Source organism: Cnephaeus nilssonii (assembly GCF_951640355.1).
Source record: "Cnephaeus nilssonii genome assembly, chromosome: 21".
Taxonomy (NCBI): domain Eukaryota; kingdom Metazoa; phylum Chordata; class Mammalia; order Chiroptera; family Vespertilionidae; genus Cnephaeus; species Cnephaeus nilssonii.
This window is the reverse complement of record NC_137092.1, coordinates 12289835-12303157: the sequence shown is the minus strand read 5'-3', so window position 1 is coordinate 12303157 and position 13323 is coordinate 12289835. Positions and strand designations below refer to the sequence as shown.

Sequence of the window (13323 nt, the reverse complement as noted above, 5' to 3'; positions counted from 1 at the left end):
TGCAGTGCTGCCCCCCACCGATGCAGTGCTGCCCCCCACCTAAACAATGCTGCCCTCCACCCAAGCAGTGCTGTCCCCCACCCAAGCAGTGCTGCCCCCCACCCAAGCAGTGCTGTCCCCCACCCAAGCAGTGCTGTCCCCCACCCAAGCAGTGCTGCCCCCCACCCAAGCAATGCTGACTCCCACCCAAGCAGTGCTGACTCCCAGCACAGCAGTGCCAGATGTACAGGTAGAAATAAGCCTGGACGTGTGACCAGAGGCGAAGCCCCAGGAAAAGCAGAGAGCAGAAATCAACCCCTTCCTCCCAACAGCCAGATGTCAGCCGCACTCACCCACACCAGGGAGAAGGCAGCACCAGGATGGCAGCTTCTGCGATCTCTACCGCTTATTAATTGGCAGCTGCAATTTCCATATCAGACAAGGATCTGGTCCTAAACTGTCTAATCGTCTTTGCTGACATGTACCTGCATCGCCCTGTCGGCTTCTTGGGCAGCTTGCCCTGACACACTCCCCTCTCACCGTTCACTTTTGCTCCTGTTTTCCAAACAATTAAATGTAATTCCTCTGGCACTAATGTCTGACTGTTTTGCTGTTTGACAATTTTACATTCCTGTAGATTTGGTATTTGGCTCCTCAAACCAGAGCCTCCAGCTAAGAGCTACATAGTGGAGGAGAAAGACTGAGACAAATCAATTGTGATTCTGAGAACACACATCGAAGGCTTATGGGTCAAAAGAACTTGAGGACAGGGGCTTAAACATTCATCCTCAAGTAAAACAAAAGACCAAATATGTAATGCAGAGACAGTCTATGCAAACATTGCATAACCAACATGCACATGTGCACAGGCAATATTTGAACAAAATCACAGTTCCTGCTCTAGTCTGGCCCATGTCCTGGTCAGCGTTCATGCAGGAGGCAACCAATCGATAAGTTTCTATCACATTGATGTTTCTCTCTGTCCTTCCCTCTCTCTTCCAATCTCCCTAAAAATCAATGAAAAAATATGCTCAGGTGAGGGTCCTATATAATAAAAGCCTAATATGCTAAGTGTCTGGTCATCCAGTTGTCCGTTCAACCAATCAAAGCATAATATGCTAATGATATGCTAAGACCACTCAACCATTCGCTATGGTGTGCACTGACCCCAGGGGGCAGACAGTCTACCTGTTAACCAGTAGCTATACGTGCACTAACCACCAAGGGGCAGATGCTCTGACCAGTAGGTTAGCTTGCTGCTGGGGTCCGGCCAATCAGGACTGAGTGAGATGGGCCAGACATGCCCTGGAGCCCTACCACAGCCCCTTCCTGGCTGGCCAACCTCCTGTGTCCCTCCCTGGCCCCAATCATACACCTATGGGGTCCCTCGGCCTGGCCTGCACCCTCTCGCAATCCGGGACCCCTCAGGGGATGTCAGAGAGCCAGTTTCAGCCCAATCCCACAGGCCAGGCTGAGGACCCCACTGGTGCATGAATTCATACACCAGGCCTCTAGTTAAAAATAAAAAGGAGCCGAAACCGGTTTGGCTCAGTGGATAGAGTGTCCATCTGCGGACTGAAAGGTCCCAGGTTCGATTCCGGTCAAGGGCATGTACATTGGTTGCGGGCACATCCCCAGTAGGGGGTGTGCAGGAGGCAGCTGGTCGATGTTTCTATCTCATGTTTCTATCTCATCGATGTTTCTAGCTCTCTATCCCTCTCCCTTCCTCTCTGTAAAAAATCAATAAAATATATTTTAAAAATAAAAAATAAATAAATAAATAAATAAAATAAAAAGGAAGCTCTGTTCATGATCCTTCTCTGGAAAAAAAAAACAGTTCCTATTTTTCTTCAGTTGGGGATTCTCTTGGGCTATTTCCCCCTACAAGTCATTTATTTTCATTTCTGTACATTCATGGGGGATTGAGGGAGCTGGATAATTCAGACCCACAGGTAATTCAAACTTCGTGCTTCTATTCCTTCCACTACCCTCCCCTCAACTACCTCCAACCTTCTCCACCAAATCTTTCTCTTAAAAAATAGTCTTCCACAAAATCTCTTTTTAAAAATAGTCTACAAATTCAGGTATTTGAACCTCCTCTCCTACACCTGTCTCCCCTTTCATGCTTCAGCTCCAGGGGAGCCACTGAGAATCAGCAGAAGTACCCAAAAGGAGTCAGCAGAGAAAATAATGTAAACTAAAACTCTGGGTCATCCCCAACATGTATTACAGGCCCTGGAGAATGTAGTATTAGCTAAAGACCAAGCTTTTAGCATTGCTTCCCTGGATGGCTGGGCTCTTCCTCCTCCATCAGACCTTCTTCAATGCCTTTGAGATAGGCTCCATCCATCCATCCATCCATCCATCCATCCATTAATGAGTCCATCTGCTCCATCCATCAACCCATCAGTGCGCCCTAATTGCTCAGAATGTGTGGGTGCTATGGATGGGCCCAGAGCTTAGTATGCCAGGTGAAATAAGTCAGACAGAGGAAAGCAAATACTGTAGGATTTCACTTAGATGTAGGATCTAAAGAAGAAAACAAATGAACAAACAAACAGACTCCTAGATATAGAGAACAAACTGATGATAGCTAGAGGGGAGGGGTTTGAAAGATGCGTGAAAAGGGGAAAGGGATTAAGAAGCACAGAACATAGCACAAGGCCCTAGACCTCGTGGTTTAAGCATGCCCATAAGAAGACCTAACTGAGACAAGAATTAGACAAGGTGGCATTCAATTAAGGGATGACTGGGCAGGACTGGTCCCTCATTCCTGCCCTCAGAGTTCAGAGGAGATAGAGAGGGGACAATGAGGGCTGTTGAGGGGAGGAAGGAGAACTTGGCCATCTCTGTCTTCATGGCACCAACCAATGGGCTCTCAGAAATATCTATCCAGTAAGGAATGCCTAAAGAATGTGGGATTTAGAATGGAATGACAGTGGGATTTGCCAGTCAGGGAGGAGTGCATTCCACAACTGGGCACAGCGTGAGCCACTGCTATGAGTGTCAAGTGTGCCCAGGAGAGCCAGCCCTCCAGCCTCCAAGTCCTGGTCCTTGGTGGTTGGAGAGCGTGGCCTCTGTAGTCACCTACACCAGCTGGACACCACAGAAAATGGCTCCAATCTTGTGACCTATGGCTCATAACATTCAACAGAAACTCAAGTAGGACATATAAAATCCATTGACAAGTTATGTAAACCTTAACTGAACTCCCTGAGAATGATGAGAAGTTTTAAACTTCCCCTACCTTTAGACATCTCATTCAGCACACTCTCCAAATGCCTTCCCTCTAACCCTCACTCCCATACATTGTCTTTCCTTTCTCATTTGGATTCTCTTTCCTTACCCTTCCTCACTCAGCAGCTAAACATTAGGTTTAATTTTGTCTCTCTGGGCTTCATTTATTTTTCTCCAGTACAAATGACCATACTTAGCATATGTGCACAGGTACTTGTGTGGGGACCATTCTGTTGATTTTCTCTCTTATGTCCATTATGCTGGGTCTGGATCCCAGAACCACCCCTCTTGTACTGTGTGACCTGAAATGAGTTACATAACTTCTCTAGGTCTTACTTTTCTCATCTGCATCGTGGGGAGAAGAACATCTCTTGGGGTTAAAGGGGAGGGGTGTATTTCAATGAGACATGTAAATAAATAACAAGCATAGCATGACCCATAGTAAGTATTTGATCGATGTTAGCTATTGTCTTGATTAGTATTCTCCAAGTCCTGACAGGCAGCAAGCCCACAGGCAGCACCCTCTGTTTATTCCCACCAGCCTGAGGACAGGAGCGCCAGACCTTTAGTGACACAAAGCTGTGAGGAACAGGGCCCATTTTAGGGGCAAAGGCAAGAACCAGTTAAGGAAAGCAACGGGTCTGAGTGGGTGTCACAGGGAGAAACAAGATTTAGTCTCAGGCATACTTACACCATTTGGCAGTTGGCCTTTTCTCCCAGAACCTTCCCTGTTTGGACACCTGCCCACGAAGGATCCTGCGCTCAAGGCAATCCCAGGCAGCTCTGCCCACAGGGATTCTCACCTGTCAGTTTACAGTCAGCCATGGCTTCTTGAGACAGGCTTTGCTCCCTGGAGGCAAGATCATTGGAGGCCCATAAGCTGAGAAAGCATTCACAAGCCAGGGACCTGACTGACCCTGGGTGGTGTACCAAGCATTTACACACATGGCCACCTTGTTGAGATAGGTATTGTTACTCCCATTAATTTTGTACTGAAACTCTAAGAAGTTCCTTACCTGCTCAGAGTAAGAGCTTGTAGTTGGCAGAGCCAAGATTCAAAATTGGGACCATTTGGCTCTCGGGTGTGTATCCTTTGCAACATGGCAATGAGCATGGTAACGACTGGAAGAAGCACAAAGCAGACTCCTGCCTTTCCAAGACTTGCAATGCATGAATCCATTGGGAAGGCAAGACCCAGTCTTATACTCACACTTGCTGCACAGGACAGGGATACACACTCATGCCTGTTCACACACTCACAAAAATCACACACATACACACACAGGGTGTTAGTCAAAGCAAATTCTACAGCTTTGGAGACTGGCATTATGCATGAAGCAGAAGCTGGAACAGCATCCCAGAGGTCCCTGTGGGACAGGCACCGCCCCTTAATTTCTTGAGGGTGTTGAAGACTGAGCTGGGCATTCAGGGTGGTGTCAGCGCCACTGGTGGGGAGGAGAGTTTGTGTAGTGGTATTTAACATCTGTTACAGAAGTAGTTTTCATGTTTGAAGCATGGGTTCAGCAAAGCTCTGTGTACCTGCTGAATATCAGCCTTGTGCACACTCACTCTTGCACACCCTGCATGCTTCTACACTCACATTCATATTCCCCCCACACATATACATTCATTAGCTCTCACATAAGGCCATAACTCACCACATACTATACATAATTGCATGTTGTCAATCACACTCAAACACATATTCACACATACTCAGACACTTGAACACATCAGCACAGACACTGTCATTGTCGCTCATGTGCAATGCTCCCAACAGAGTCCAGCCTCTGTTCTCAGGTTCAGTGGCCTGTCCTGTCACCTTTCCCCAGGTCTCTGCCAGATTCCATGGCGATGTCTGACCATTGACCTTGAGTGTATTTCCATGAAACAGAGATCCCAGGATGAAGGGTGTGGTGCTGAGGGATTGGAAGGAGGGATGCCTTCCTCTGAGAAGAATAGAGCTATGGGACATATGTAACACTTTCAATAATAAAGAAATATTTTAAAAAGAATAGAGCTATATATTCCAAGTAAAGAAAGACCATGAATAGGGGTAAGTGCAGGGAAAAAATACCCACCCCTCTTGGACCCTGAAAGACCCATGCTCAATCCCCACTTCCCTACTTTATATTGAGTAACCTTGGCCAACTTACTTAACTTTTCTAAGCATAAAAATGAGAATAAACAAGCTTCAAAATCAGAATAAGAGGCTCAAGCAAACAGACAGGGGTCGTCTGCCCATCCCTCATCCATTTCCTCCTTCACATGTCCCCTGGGAAAGTGAAGGCACCTCTGTCACTAGGTGGGGACACACACCCTGTTCTGCCTCAAGGGGATTCCCAGCTGGTGATGGCTTTCACAGAGAGGCCCCAGCTCTAGCCACTAGGAATCCAGTAGCTGGGTCCTGCTGTGGGTGTGGCCCAGTTCAGTTGGCTCTGCCTTTTCTTGCATGTTTTCACATGAGGCTAGACTGCCTGTCATTCCTGGGGGATTACAAATGACTGGCGCTGAGACACAGTCGCTTGGCCTCCACCTAGTTCTGCTGAAACTCCTCCCAACTCACAGTGGTGCCACCTGTGTCCCTGCATGCATGTCAGGGCTGCTGTTGTTGGGGGTTTTCTCCAGGGCAGAGAACAGTCATTATTGACAGCGACTCCTGGCTCGTAGAAATTTATCTTAGTCCCCTGTCTTCTGGAATGTTCACCCCAGCTATTAGGTATTAGACTATGGCTGCATCCATCTCACTCTTCAATGAAAGCAAAAGAAAACCATCTTCTCTGTCCTCAGCTCTCCGGGCAGCCCTTTGGCTGGCGACTGCTTGGTCCCCAAAGGCTGAGGAACGAGGTCACCTTCAATGGGTTAGAAGGCATCATATCTCCGAGTAAAGTGCACTAGACAGAGAGGTTCTGCCTCCCACGTGATCCAGGAGACAATGTGGCGCTTGCTGGTTCTTTATCAGCTTCCTTCATCTCCTGACTCAGTCTGAGGTGACTCACTGTGATCTTTATTGAATCTCTTCTTCAAACAAGTCACAGTCATGCAAAAGCCATAAAGAAGTAAGGCTGGAATGGGGACTCTCAGGTACCAGGCATTTTGTATCGCTTCCTTGAAAAGGCACAGAGCAAGCCTAGCTAAAATAGCTATATTTTAATATTCCTCAATCATAGCACTAACCTACTTACACTATGCTAGGATTTTAACACTGCTATTCTATACAATAATTTTTACTACTATAAAAGGTAAAAATCTTATTTTGCCTATGATCATATGAGCCAAAAAAGTAGTAAACTTTGCCCAAGACCGCAAAGCTAGTAGCTGACAAGCTGGGATTCCAATATAGGCCTGTCTTTCAGGCAAGCTCGTCTTCTTCCCCCAAAAGTTTAACCTGAAAACTTTTCCTGGGAAAGCAGGGCTGAGTTGTTCTCATTTGCATTTCGCATAGTCCTTGCTAGAGAGAGAACTCTGTCTGGGCCATGTCCAATGGAATGCTTAGATGCCACCTCTGGCCCCTGAGGAACTGGCCAGGAACCCTTTGACTTGCTGTTCATGGCCTTGAAGAAAGAAAGACTAAATGGCAAGTCAAATGTGCATGGAGCTAGAGGATTTCTGTGGGGAGATTAGCTTGTGGTGGTTCTAAGACCAATTGACAGCAGTCAGCCACCTTTCATTCAAGTCTTCATGGAATGTTCTTACTCCATCGTCTGCTTGAAACTGGCTCAGAATGGCATGTGTGTGTGTGTTTGTGTGTGTATGTGTGTGTGTGTGTGTGTGTGTGTGTACATGCTTGCATATATGCTATTCTCTTTGTGAATAATAAGGAAAGTGCCACCTGCTACCATAATCTTAATAGAGTTTTCTGTTGGTCTCCCATCATATCTTGTATTATGACTGGGTCCCCTGGGAAGAGAGATGTAAAATCAGAGTCTTGATCAAAAGAGGCTCTTTTTGACACTCTTTAGAACAGACAGGGTAGTGAGTAGAGTGTTGGCTTTGCTCTCCCAGGATGCTGGTGATCCCTGTGTGAAGGATAGGGGATGTGAAAAGAGGGAAAGTTGAAGAGATAGGATCAGACAGCAGGAACCTTGTGAAGAGGTGATCAAGGCAAGGCATGTGCTCAGGACCCACACAGGTACCAAAAGAGCAGCAAGCATGGCTCTCAGTGGGGCTGATCACAAGCTCCTTCTACCTCCAGGTTGAACCAAGAGGGACTGTCTGTCCTAGGGCTGGGAGCCAGATGACTTTTGTGGGAGGAAACCTGGGAGCTGAGTGGTAATTAAAGCTGCCTCTATGAGAAAGCTCCATTAGCTGAAATTAGAGACTGTCCTTTGAGGTCACCAGAGAAAACAAGTCTCAAGACAGGCTGCATGGACCTTCAGCCCAATTCTTTTTATTTTATTTTATTGATTTTTTTGCAGAGAGGAAGGGAGAAGGATAGAGAGATAGAAACATCTATGAGAGGAACATCAATCAGCTGCCTCCTGCACACTCCCCAATGGGTATGTGCCCGCAACCAAGGTACATGCCCTTGACCAGAACCCAACCTGGGACCCTTGAGTCTTCAGGCCTACACTCTATCCACTGAGCTAAACCAGTTAGGGCCAGCCCAATTCTTGCTGTTCAAGATGCACCTTCCATTTGGAGATGTCTTGTTAATTGCGACTTCCTCTTTGTAAGCCCTTGTGTCAGAACTAAAATGAAGCCAGAGCAGCCTTTAAACAGGACTATGCTAAAGGCTCAGTTACAATCCAAAGGTAGTGGGCCCAGTGGTTCAGTTCCCTGGGTTAGTAAAGCTGGGTCACTCATTCTGGGCACAGGCTCCACTACAAGGGTGCCTTGCTGGCCACTTCTGCCTGCCTGCCTGCACAGGATGCAGTGAAAAGGACAGAGAGCATGTAGTTTGTGTAGAGGCTGCAGGAGGCAGCACAGAGTTCTGTCTTAGAACCCAGCTGATGTGGGCTTGAATTCTGGCCCAACCACTTACCAACTACAAGACTTTGGCCAAGGCACTTCACCTCTCTGGGTTTCAGTTTCCTCATTTGCTAAATGGAGGTGGTGCTCCCCCTCCTGGAGGGATGGAGGCCACAATGCAAAGGACTGCTCAGGCCCTGAGTAGGAGGAACAACCACAGGAAAAAAAGGAAGAAAAGCATAGGATGCAAACAGAGCACACAGAGGCCTTGCTTGACTGGGGCCAACAGAGAGCAAGGAAATGCATCAGGAAGGTGGCATTGAAGTGGAGGCACCACGCTTGCCTCGGGCAGTGGATGTGGGTGCCCCTGATGGCCACACATTAGGAGATGCCCCACATTGACCACATGCTTGGTTTGTCTGCACTGGCACTCATTGCATATCTGTGACACACTAGTAGCAGAGTATTTGTCTTCATAATGTTTTAACAGTTGTTTTTTTATTTGCTTGTAAAGAAGTGGTTTAAATAAATAATGTCCACAAAATAAGCTATAAAAAATTATTAAAAACTAGATCATAATTTTTTTTTACACACATGAACACACAGATAACACTACATTCTTGGATAGTAGTTATCTCCCTGTGGTGAGATTCACGGTCCGTTCCTTCCTTCCTTCACTTAACATTTGTAGAGCACTGGGTCCATGCTGTGGTTATGATGGGTTCTGGGGACATGGTGGAACACACTCCAGGCAAAGCAACCCCTGCCTTATAAAGCTTATTTTCCAATGGGAGAGAGAGGAAATGGACAAGTGACCAAATGCAAACAAAGGCCCTCAATTGTTCTTGCTGATACGAAGTGAACCAGAAGATTACCCTGTAGATGGGATAGTCTGTGCCTTCCTGCTGATGCTGAGGCACAAAGAGCCAGGGGCACGGGAGTGGCAAGCCCCAAGGTGGGGAGCACTGGGCTTCTCCTGGGAACTGAGGGCCCTCGGCGAGGGTCTCTAACACCACAGCAATGAGTTTGGACTATATTTCGATATGCTGAGTCACCACCAATATCAGGGAGGGGCACACTGCAGTACCTAAACTGTAACATGACTTAAGCTCTTTTTAGAGAACGGTGTGGAGAAAGTAATAGATGATTTCATTTTAGCTTCATACCTTTATGCATTTCCACAAAAATTCTAGAAAGTGGTTGATTTAGCATCATAAAAAGCAGTCTTCATTTGATATATTGTCTATTGAATGCCTGTTTTCTTGCCTAGAGTGGCTCATCTTCTGGAATTTCTATGAGTTTTTACTCTTGGGAGGTTTTGAATCTACAGTCTTGGACGTGGGGTCTAGAAAGCCATGGCATGTAGCAGGAGACTCCTAGAAGCTTTCTGTTTGTCCCTGTTTGGCCTAAAGCCCTCTCCTCTGAAGACAGGGTTTATTTCCTGACAGCATAGAGCTATAGATAGGCCCTGAGAGTAGATGGGCTGTGGGCTAATTGCCAAGAGAATCACAAGGAAACCCATCTCTTCAAGAGAAGTGATTGTTCCCACCTTTACACCACATACCCTGTGTGGATGTTCCAGAGAGAAACATAACTTTCCATTTCTTGTCCTTAGAAATGAACCTCAGTCTAATATGAGGATAAACCCAGTCAGCAGGTAGAGAAATTGAGATTCAGAGATGCTTGGCTGGGGTCACAAAACAATAGGAAAAGGGGGCCTGGTTCCTGAGCTGCCTCCCTCACCTCCCTGTGCCCAGGTCATGAGTGAGGCAGTGGTGCCTGAGCCCCCAGAGCCCTCTGGCCAGGCAGGAGCTATGTTTGTCTGTGAATAGGGTCCCTGGATGTTTGTGTGTGTTTTTTTTTTAACTTCAAGTGCCTGTGATAAATCAGGGAGGGGCTGGAGGACTTTGACCAACTTCAGTGGTGGAATGAGTTTATCATCTTGAACCTATGAAGTCAGCAATTCTGGGACCAGTATAAAGGGTGCCCTGGCCCCTGCTCAGCTCAACATTCCACTAGAAGGCCGGCCAGCCATCCTTCCTGTGGGCCTGGTAAGTGTGAGCCAATGGAACCAGGGTTGGAACCAGGGGCCTCTAGCAGGCAGAGCATCATGGGGGGAATGCCAGGGTGGGTGCAGGTATCCACATGGAAAGGATTCAGCTGCAGTGCCTGTGCTTCTAGAAGGGCTCCAGTCACTGTGCTGAGGGATAGGTGTCATGGGGTGGAGAAAGAACAGACAACAATCCCCTCCCATTCTCTCTTCGCTTGGGACCATATTTTGGAATGTGTGTGTGTGTGTGTGTGTGTGTGTGTGTGTGTGTGTGTGAGAGAGAGAGAGAGAGAGAGAGAGAGAGAGAGAGAGAGAGAGAAAGGGAGACAGAGGGAGGGGGCAGTGAGATGGGGATGCAGCATGAATATGGCCAAATTGTTTCCTAAAATTGTTTGATTTAGATTGACTGTGACTTTGCCTCTCTTGTGTGGGCAGAGGCTTCAGGGAAATGCTTGTAACTCTTGGCAAAGGAAGTGGGGGCTGTGCCTGGGAGATGAGGACCTGTGGCAAGGAAGTTCACATTCCATCTCATCTATCAGCTATACTGAGAACTGACCTTATGTCCCCATAAACACTTGGGGCTGTTGGAGTGTGTGTGTGTGTGTGTGTGTGTGTGTGTGTGTGTGTGTGTGTGTGTGTAAGATAGACAGAGGGTTGTGGAAAGAGGAAGACAGAGTGTATGTTCACGAAAGCCAAGGAATAATACCGTGCCAATGGCCAGATGAGCATTTGGTTTCATTGGTGGCTTCTATGTTGCCTATTCCTCTTCTGCCCTCTGGTTGTAGAAGCGATGCTTTCTTGAGGTAGCTGAATGCATTGCTTCTCCACAAAAAGTCTGTTCTGTAAGGTCGGAGCTCATGCCTAGAAGGATTGATGGCTTTAACACAAAACTCATGAGTTTGCTGATGGCCACACTATGCAGGCATCACTCCAGTGTCCTTCGGGTTTAATTTCTCCAGCTAATCCCAGTCAGACAATCTTCCTTCTCTTCCCTCCCTCCCTCCCTCCCTCCCTCCCTCCCTCCCTCCCTCCCTCCCTCCCTTCCTTCCTTCCTTCCTTCCTTCCTTCCTTCCTTCCTTCCTTCCTTCCTTCCTTCCTTCCTTTTTTCCTTCCTTTCTCCCTTCCTTCTTTCCTTCCTTCTATTCTTTACTTGTCTCAGAAAGAGCTGAAATACTTTACATTTAGCTACAAATTATATTCACACACACACACACACACACACACACACACACACACACACCCCTCAAATTAGGAAGGTGATCAGGGGGCAAAGGAAAAGCAGAGCAGGACATGAACTTAGCAGGAGGTTTACCTGGGCCCGGAGGCTTTTAGGGTTCCTCATTTTTTGTCTTTCTTCTTCTAGGTGCACGTGCAGCTCAGAATGTCTCAGCAGAATCAGTGCTGCCCCCCACCCCAGCAGTGCTACCCCGCACCCATGCAGTGCTGCCCCGCACCCATGCAGTGCTGCCCCCCACCCCAGCAGTGCTACCCCGCACCCATGCAGTGCTGCCTCCCACCCATGCAGTGCTACCTTGCACCCCAGCAGTGCTATCCTGCACCCCTGCAGTGCTGCCCCCCACCCCAGCAGTGCTACCCTGCACCCCTGCAGTGCTACACCTCACCCCAGAAAAACTAAGGCTGCACATGTGACCAGAGGCCAAGCGCCCAGGAAAAGCAGAGAGCAAGAAATCAAGCACCTCCCTCCAACAGCCAGATGTCAGCTGCACTCACCTGCAGCCAAGCTCCAAAAAAGGCAGCACCAGGATGACAGCTTCCTCGATCTCTACCACTTATTAATTGGCAGCGGCAATTTCCATCCCAGACAAGGATCTGGTCCTAACCCGTGGAATCGTCTTTGCTGACATGTACCTACATCGTCCTGTCGGCTTTTGGAAACCTGGCTAGCCTGCCTGGATACCTTACCCTCTCACTGTTCCCTTCTGCTCCTGTTTTCCAAACAATTAAATGTAATTCCTCTGGCACTAATGTCTGATTATTTTGGTGTTTGACAATTTTACATTCCTGCAGATGTTGTATTTTGCTCCTCAAACCTGAATCTCCAGCCAAGGGCTATATAGTGGAGGAGAAAGACTGAAGCAAATCAATTGTAATTAGAGAACACACTCCATGGGATTATGGGCCAAAAGGAATTGAGGATAGGGGCTTACACATTCACCCACAAGTAAAAGACCAAAGTTTCTTCAAGTTAACCAAATGTATACTTAGAAGACAGTCTATGCAACATTGCTTAATCAACACCCACATATATACCAGCAATAATTGACCAAAATCACAGTTCAGTTGGGAATTCTCCTGGCCTATTCCCTCACACCCACCAGCCTTTAATTTCATTTCCCTACATTTATGAGGGACTGAAGTAGCTAGATAATCCATACCCACAAGTAATCCAAACTGCTTGTTTCTTATGGCTTCAACAACCCCCCAACTCACCTCCACCCGTCTCCACCAAACCTTTCTCTTAAAAAATAGTCTACAAATTAGGGCATCTGAACCTCCTTTCCTACTTCTGTTTCCCCTTTCATGCCTTGGCTCTAGGGGAGCCACTGAGAATCAGCAGAAGAACCCAAAATGAGTCAGCAGGGAAAATAACATAAACGAAATGACTGGTTTATCTCCAACATGTATTACAGGCCCTGGAGAATATAGCATTAGCTAAAAACCAAAGCTTTTAGCATTACTTCCCTGGATGAAATTTCTTCTTCCTCCACCAGACCTTCTTCAACACCTTTGAGTTAGGCTCCATCCATCCATCCATTAATTAGTCAATCTATTCAATCCATCAACACATCAGTGCACCCTTAGTAAGCACCTTCCCCTCCCATTTGCTCAGAATATGATGGGTGCTATCAATGGAACCAGAGGGTAATATGCCAAGTGAAATGTTAGAGGAAACAAATACTGTATGATTTTACTTACATGTGGAATCTACAGAAGAAAACAAATGAACAAAGAAAACAAAACAGACTCCTAGAGAACAAACCAATGGGTGCTAGACCTGAGGAGTTGGAAGGATGGGTGAAAAGGGGGAAAGGGATTAAGAAGCCCAGGAACACAGCATTGACGCCTAACTGCTCCCCTGCTGGCCCAATTGCCCCTAACTGCCCTCCCCTGCTGGCCTGGTCACC

At 47.2% G+C, this 13323-nt stretch overlaps 1 long non-coding RNA gene across 1 annotated transcript; it reads left to right on the top strand.

The window, feature by feature from the left end:
* Window positions 1–10016: 10016 nt before the first annotated feature.
* Window positions 10017–12159, top strand: LOC307093286. Its single transcript, XR_013812950.1, has 2 exons — window positions 10017–10178; window positions 11541–12159. It is a non-coding gene; the product is annotated as an uncharacterized lncRNA (long non-coding RNA).
* Window positions 12160–13323: the final 1164 nt, after the last annotated feature.